Source organism: Pteropus vampyrus, unplaced genomic scaffold, assembly GCF_000151845.1.
Source record: "Pteropus vampyrus isolate Shadow unplaced genomic scaffold, Pvam_2.0 Scaffold45, whole genome shotgun sequence".
Lineage (NCBI taxonomy): Eukaryota > Metazoa > Chordata > Mammalia > Chiroptera > Pteropodidae > Pteropus > Pteropus vampyrus.
In genome coordinates, this window is record NW_011888826.1 from 6,106,287 (window position 1) to 6,114,398 (window position 8,112).

The window sequence follows — 8,112 nt, forward strand, 5'->3', positions numbered from 1 at the left end:
TTAATTAAAAAACAGAAAAACAAATCAATTTGTGGTTTAAAAAATTAAAAGTCTTATTATATGCTTCTAATTTCCCACCTGAAGGTAAAGATTTCTTAAGAAGTGTTTTCACTTTTGTTCACAAGTTAATGTTTATCCCAAAATAAAGCGTTAGTTATTATTACTCAATATCATCTTAGTTCCATTTTGTCATCTGGGTCTCCACATTTGACTAAAACTGTTAAAGAAATATTTCAGAAATTAGAAATGTAAAATTCTAATTTACATTTAGACGGTAAAATTACATCCGATTTAATACTAAAAAAATGTACTTTAGTTAATTTTTACTTTATGCATAGTTTTCTGAAAATCTGCAAGAATCATATAAGATTCCACAAAATGTCTACTTATACCAACGGATACTGAACAAGTTTCATGATACTAGATTCCAATTCCAGAGGACAGGAAGTAATGCTCCTTTCTCCCACTTCTCGTTCTTCTTCATTCATGGTCCGTTCACCATATATTTGCACCATTAACCTTTCTCAAGACAAGTCTAACTCTTTATGTGGGGCAAAATCATACAGAGCAGTTACCTAGCTTGTATAATAATATATAGCTCTTTTTTTGATAAAAATAATTCTGATACAACTACAGTGCTGATTTAAAATATTTGTTTTCAGATGCAACTTTAATAGATACAAACAAAAACTGATAAAATTAGCTACTGCTTATGTATCTTATATATTTTAATTTAAAAAATAGAAAAAAATCTACAGAATCAATATGCTCCAAAGTAGAAACATTAAAGTAGTAGATGATGTTTTACTACTGAACATTCAGCACCTATGTTGGATTTAATAACAGAGTTCAATTTTACATGTCTTATGCTTTATTTTCTGTCTTCCCACTACTTTCTGTGCTCAAGTCATTGAAAAACTGTGTTATATAGCACCGTGACATCCTGTGGCCTTCCTTTAGCACAAGCAAGATGGTGAAAATAGTGCTAACTGAGACATGGAAATCATATATCACTATTCTGTTATGAAGTTATTTTCAAATAGCTCAGAATATACATATGTTTGAGGCTATCATCAAAATAAAAACAAAATATTTAAAATCCTATAGAAAACAAAATAGACATAATACATGCCTTAGGGACACATTAGGGGTCCAAGTCTATACAGTCTTGGAAACACTGATTGTTTCCTAAACATCTGTTTGAGGGAAAGTGAGCAGATGCAGAAAGCAGAAAAAATGTTGAGACTAGGCACGGGCAAGAAACTGTTTCGGAAAAGATAGATGTGTTGAAAATGGGCCAGAATGAGTTCAAATGAATTACAAGTCAGAACACCAAAGGCAGCTAAGCATTTCCCATTTGAGCTGATACTGGATTGTCCCAAACATGTCTGTGCTTAATCCTCATTTCAAGTTGTTAATGAATTTATTTAATCATATCATTTAATTATTTAATCATAACATTTCAATAAGTGTCAATGTAGATGTTTCTGTCTGGGGGCTAAATTGCTGCCAGAATTATGCCCTTTTTGTGTGTCTGGAAAGAAATGTGATGAGCAGAGAAAACATGCATTTTAAATACTGTTTCCTTTATACAACTAGAAAGTTAGAGGAAAAGTATGAAAACATTCAAAGTAAGACAAAAGCATCTTACCAGCTCTGATTTGGAAGCATGAGGCCTGACAAATATGTCAAATTTGCTTACTTATCAACCTCACTTTAGTCCTGTATCTTCTTTAAGATAGTTGCCTGCAATTAGTTGAAGGTCAAAGAAATTTAACCTTCCCTAACCTTTTTCTTAATGAGCCCTCAGTGTGCTCCATCAGCACAGGGCAAGAAAAGCTGGGGATTAGTATATACTGTCATTAAGAAAAAACATATGTATATCTACCTATTTTTTTCAATTTCTTTTTGTATTTTTATTTTATATTTCTGATCTACATCTATGTGAACATATAAACACAAGACATGTTGCTATCCATATATCAATTAAAAAGATGGAACATAAATGTGATATAGAAACCCAGGGTCCTAGGAAGGCTGTGAAGTGACAGTTTATGATGAAGATGCCTCAGCGGGAAAGTGAAGCAGAAACAGCCCTGCTGTCTATTTCTAACCACCAGCAATACTGTTTTTCTCTTGCTTTCTTTCTCTACACTAAACACTTCTCTGGTCATATAAAGAAACATATTTTTCCTATCTTTGTTGATACAAAAACATTTGGGTATAATGTGATTACACATGTAGAATATTTATATGTACGTATCTATATAGAGCTCCAACCTGTATCGCCAAATTTAAACTCTTGATTAAAATCACTTTAATTTGTAATCTAAGAGCATTGCTGCTCTGAGCTGTCAGATTTTGCAAGAGGAATATTCTTCTTTCTATATTTCATTTGTTCTCTCTACCTTCTTGCAATTTTTTCCCTCACATTTGCCTGACAGTCAATCCTAATAGTGCCCTTTATAAATCTTCATTTTTAAATAGTCATTATATTAGAAAATTCTTTACTCTTTTGCATATTAAACTTAAATTAAATGCAGGTGGGTCTTCTACAAGTCAGGGCATATCTCTACCTGACGAAATTTAATATAAATGCATCTACCACAAACTGTCAACACTTCAGTCAATGTTAGACATGAGATGCATGTGTTTCTAGTCTTTGCACACACTCTCTTCCATTGCTAGCCTTTCAAAAGCCTCTAGAGACCAAGGATTAAGAAAGAAGAGAACTGAAAAGAATCTTTATAAGAATATTTTTAAAATTAAAAAAAAAAAACTAAGAAAAGTGAATTGATTTATTTTTCCAGGAAGTAGACAAGTGTGGGAAATGGAAGGGTTGAACCATTCGTGAAGACTTGACTACAGTAAAGAACCTAAATTTATTAGTAGACAACTGGGTTATCAGATTAGCCTCCAAAATAGCTCAAGGCAGAAGGTAAATAAGAACAATTTCCCAAACCATTCTCAAAATGCACTTTCATCAGTAATAAGTAAGAATTTTAAGATTCTGTAAATTGAAGATAAAAGAAAAGGAACCACAAGCGGCATGAGATTTCAGCCATGAGTCTCATAATCTAGAAATTAAAGATGACCTGTATATTCTTAAAGAGAAGGACAGCCATGTTATCATAGAAAACCCAAGTGATTTATACTTTTATATAATATTCATACTGTATGAGAGAATTTTAATTGAATCTTTAATAGCTCTTGGAACAGAGAGCTCAAACTGTACTGATCGATATAAAATGCAAAATTTAGCATGAGTCTAATATTCATTAATGAGCCATTAAGTATCTAAATATGGCATTGCTTAAGAGATCTTGTTTTAAGAGAGTAGACTGGTCACATCCAACATCAGCAGTCTCATCTCCTGCACCAAGTCCTATAAATTATATATACATACATATACATATATACACACACGGACAAATATATGTATATATGCACAAAATTGCTCAAAACTGAGATGAATACTCTCAGCGGTTCAGAGCATGAGAGAAGTCTGTAAGAGACTGAAAAACAGGATGGTTACGTATGCTTCAAGGTATGTCCTGCACACCTGAGCACATTCTAGGCTACAGAATTGTACTGACACAGAAGGTTATAGCAAATTTGAGCATGACCTCTCATGGGCAGAGGAAAACCAGAGATATTACCAGGGCGATCAACTGGAATAAGAAAGTAAGAGTAACCAGAAATAGAGATCCCTCCATATCATCTCCCAACCCGATGGCCAAGGAATACAATATGGGGCATTTTACTCTCCATGGAGATGTTTATTGTGGGAGTTTAGGGAAAACAGACAAGACAGTGATCTAGTTACATATCCTGTCTACTACCTTCTATCTAATATAGTGTGGACCACAACCCTACAGGTAGTTTCTGCCCTCCTATAGGGTGACTATCCAAGTAGAGTTCATCAGAGACCAAAAAAAAAAACCCTCAAATGTGAACTTGAATACAAAATATAAAGTCACCCAACATTTGAGAAGTACCATCATTATGAAATATCAATGACAATAATGTGAATGGTTTAAACTCACTTAAATTACAGAGACTCTCATTCTTGACTAATAATATATTTAGTCAACTGATGATGATAAGGGATGTATATAAAATCAAATAAAATAAGAAAACTGAAAATAAAATGAATGGAGAATTTGGGTTATGTGTGATGGAATAAATACATTATTTATCTCTGGTATTTTCAAAAATCTCTCAAAAATAGGAAATAAAGAGTAAAATAGGAATATGACAAAGAGAACAGTGGGTAAAGGAATCAACAAATTTTTGGAAGGTAGAAAGCAGAGAGAAAGAGATTTTAAAAGAATTGAGAAGAGTAAACATCAAGTGTCTCAAGACAGTAGTGCTAATGAGAAATAAGCCAACTGACACAGAAAAACACCCAAAAGCAGCTCAGGAATTGGAAGCAAGAGAAACTGTAAGGCAGGACTAGAAACAAGGAGATTAACAGAAAATTGAATAAGGAGAAGTATAAGAAATCTATCAACCATGGAAAATTTTCAGAACTGATTAAAATTATCAACTCACACTTTTAAGAAGGTCAGTGAAGCCCAAAGGGGTAAATGCGGCTCTCTTTCAGGGAAATTATATTCTTCCCTTTACCTCCTGAAGTAGAGCTGCTGGCTAAATGCAGCCCTTGATTCACAGATTTCCTCTAAATGCCCAGGCCTGGCATGCTGGTGATATAGCTAGGCTAAAATCCAGTGGTGTCCAGTGGATTTCAACACCCTGTGAGAATTGGGATTCAGAAGAAATAGCACAATAAAATTCTGATACTCTGCTTATTGTTATTGCTGTGAATAAAAGTCTATATCTCTGAGTCAGGAATATTGTGTCTTCTACCTATATCCATGAAATTATGCCAGCCTAACTTGTTAGCTTGCAAGAAAGGTAAAATCTAAGATCCTTCACAGTTTTTGATAGCTATTATCAAACAAATGAGACTTGAAGCAAAAAAAAAAAAAAAACCTACTAGAGATGATGATAAAAAAAGACATTTCATAAGTGAGTCATCCTAATAGGAAGACATCACCATTCTAAATCACAGGCACACCAAAAAAAAAAAAAAAAGACAAGCACGTTTAACAAACTTGACCGAATTAATCACACAGAACACTGTATCTAACAGTAACATGATTCACATTTTGCCCAAGCACACAAGAAACATTTATCAGGTCATAAAGAAAGCCTCAACAAATTAAAATATTAAAAATTTTTATATTAAGTATTTTAATTAGATTGAAATTAAGCTAAAAATCAATGACAAGAGATGAACAGGAAAAAAAGCCACATCTGGAAATTAAAACTATATTGCCATATAAACCACAAATCAAAAAAGAAGTAAAATGGAACTTAGAATTTTAAAATGAATAATGATAAATATACCACATATCAAAATTTATGGAACACAGCTAAAGCAACAGATTTAAAATATTTTGGCCTTAAATATACACATATAATTTTTATTTATAAGACAAGTTTAAAAGCAATATCTGCAAATTCAATTTAAAAAGCCAGAAAAATATATCAAAATCTAAGGAAACAGAAATAAAGAATAAACATAATAACATAAATGTATGGTATTGACAGAGTAAAGAGAATAAACAGTAAAAAGAATAAACAAAGCCAAAAGTTGTTTTTTCTGTGAAAAGACTAATAAAATTGATAAAACCCTTAGCAAGACTAATCTATAAAAAGGAGAGAAAACACAAATTATCAATATCGCAAAAGAAAAACAGACAATACACACATAGATTCTCCAGACTTTTAAAGTAAATAAGACTATGCTATGAATACCAATAAAGTAGATAATTTGTAAGAAATAAATAAAATCTTCAATAAAAAATAACTTATCAAGATGACAGATAAAATAGAAAATCTAAATAATCCTATGCATACTAAAGAAATTGAATCTGTTATGAAAATCTTTGTCAATAAAAAAATAAATTCGAGAGTACTTGGCTTCACCAGTTGATTAATTCCAGGAATTTAAGAAAGAAAGAACATGACTTAAACTCTTCTAGTGAATAGCAAAATAGAACACTTCATAACTCTTTTTATAAAAATAACAAAACTTGCTTCCAAAACCTAAGGAACATTACAATAAAGGAGGATTACAGACTAATTTCCTAACATAGATGCAAAACTTTTAACCAGGTGTGTGTATGTGTGTATGTGTGAAGAATCCAGTGACATATACAAAGTCCAATATGTTTCAGCTAATTAATGTTTATTTCAGATATGTAAGTATGATTTAATGTTAAAAAACAATGTAATTTACTATGTTGAAACAAGAGAAATCTCATACGGTTATCACCACTGATGTATAAAAAGCATTTCATAAAATTTAACTTCCATTCATGATAAAATATATTAACAAGGCAAGAATGAAAGAGAATGCTCCTAATAGTGATAAAAAATATCTTTAAAAATCTATCACAAGCCTTATACTTAATGGTGAAATATTGAAACCTTCTCCCCTCAAGTGACACAAGGATGTGTACTCTCAAAACTACTGTTCAGCATTGCACTGGAAGCACCAGCCAATGAAAAACAAAAGATATACAATGTATAAAGAAAGAAAGAAAATGACATTATTCACAGAAGTCATATTTTGTTTACCTAGAAAATCCAAAAGAATTTACACATTATTAGAATTGATAAGTCAGTCACTGGATATAAGATCAATTTTCAAATTTTAATTGTATGTTGATATACCAGTCACCAAAAAAATAAAACTATACCATTTACAGTGGCACCTGGAAACATAAACTGCCTAACAAAAGATATGCACATCTTTATATTGAAAATTATAAAATATTATTCGGAGAAAATTTAAAGGACCTAAATAAGTGGATTGAAAGATTCAATATTATAAAGATGTCAATTCTCCCCAAATTAGGCTACAGATTCAAAGCAATTCCCGACAATATTTTAACAATACTTTTGACTGACCACCTGGTTTTGAAATTCATATGGAAATGCAAGTGCTGAGAATCGCCAAGGCATTTCTGAGGAAGTAGAACAAAGGTGGTAAACTGACCTTATCCAACACCAAGACCTATTCTGAAGTTATACTAATTAAGATAAAGTGGGTATTAACTCAAAGACAAACAAAAAAATCTCTGGGACAGAACAGAGTCTAGAAATAGACCCCCATATATTCAGTCACCGTTTTTTGTAACAAACATGATGCAACAGTGTAATAAAAGAAAATCTGATCTTATTCACAAATGGTGCCAGATGGACTGGATAGTCAGTCATTCGAGACAAAAATGATCCCCTACCTCACCCTGTATAAAAAATAGTCAATTCCAAATAAATCGAAGATCTAAACGTGAAAGGTTAAACAAAAAGTTGTCCAAGGAAAGTATAGGAGAAAAATATCTTGGAATGGGCAGAAATTTCTTAAACAGAACTAAAAACCCAATAACAAGAAAAAAAATATTCGAATTAGCACTATTCACAATAGACCAAAAATACACTACCCAAATATACCCATAAATGGTAGAATTGATCAATATATTGTCATAAATCCATAAAGTGAAGCATTATTATACAGCAAGTATATGGTTTGAAATCTCTACTACTACATGCAATCACATGGATAAAAACTCACATATATAATCCCAAATAAAAGAAGTCAGACACATAAGAGTATATTCAGTATGCGCCCATGTATATAAATTATTTAAAAAGAGAAAACTTATCTCTTGTAAGAAGCCAGAATAATAATTATTCATCAGGGATGGGATATTGACTAGAAGGAAGTATAACTTCTGAAATGATGATAATATTTATTAACTTAATCTGGGTGCTGGTTACATGGGTAGGTTTAGTTTGTGCAAATTCATCAATCTATATGAAACTTATGGTATGTGCATTTTTCTTTATGTCTATTTTATACCAATAATTTTTTTTAATTAACAGTTTTTCAGTATAGCAGTTATATAAAGCAAAAACAACAAACTATTAAGTTCTTAGAAAAAAAACGTTCATCAGGAAATACGCTAGACCTTTTCTGAAAAAAATCTATAAAGCTTTACTTAGTAACATAAAGAAAAATAAAATAAATGGAGAGCTATA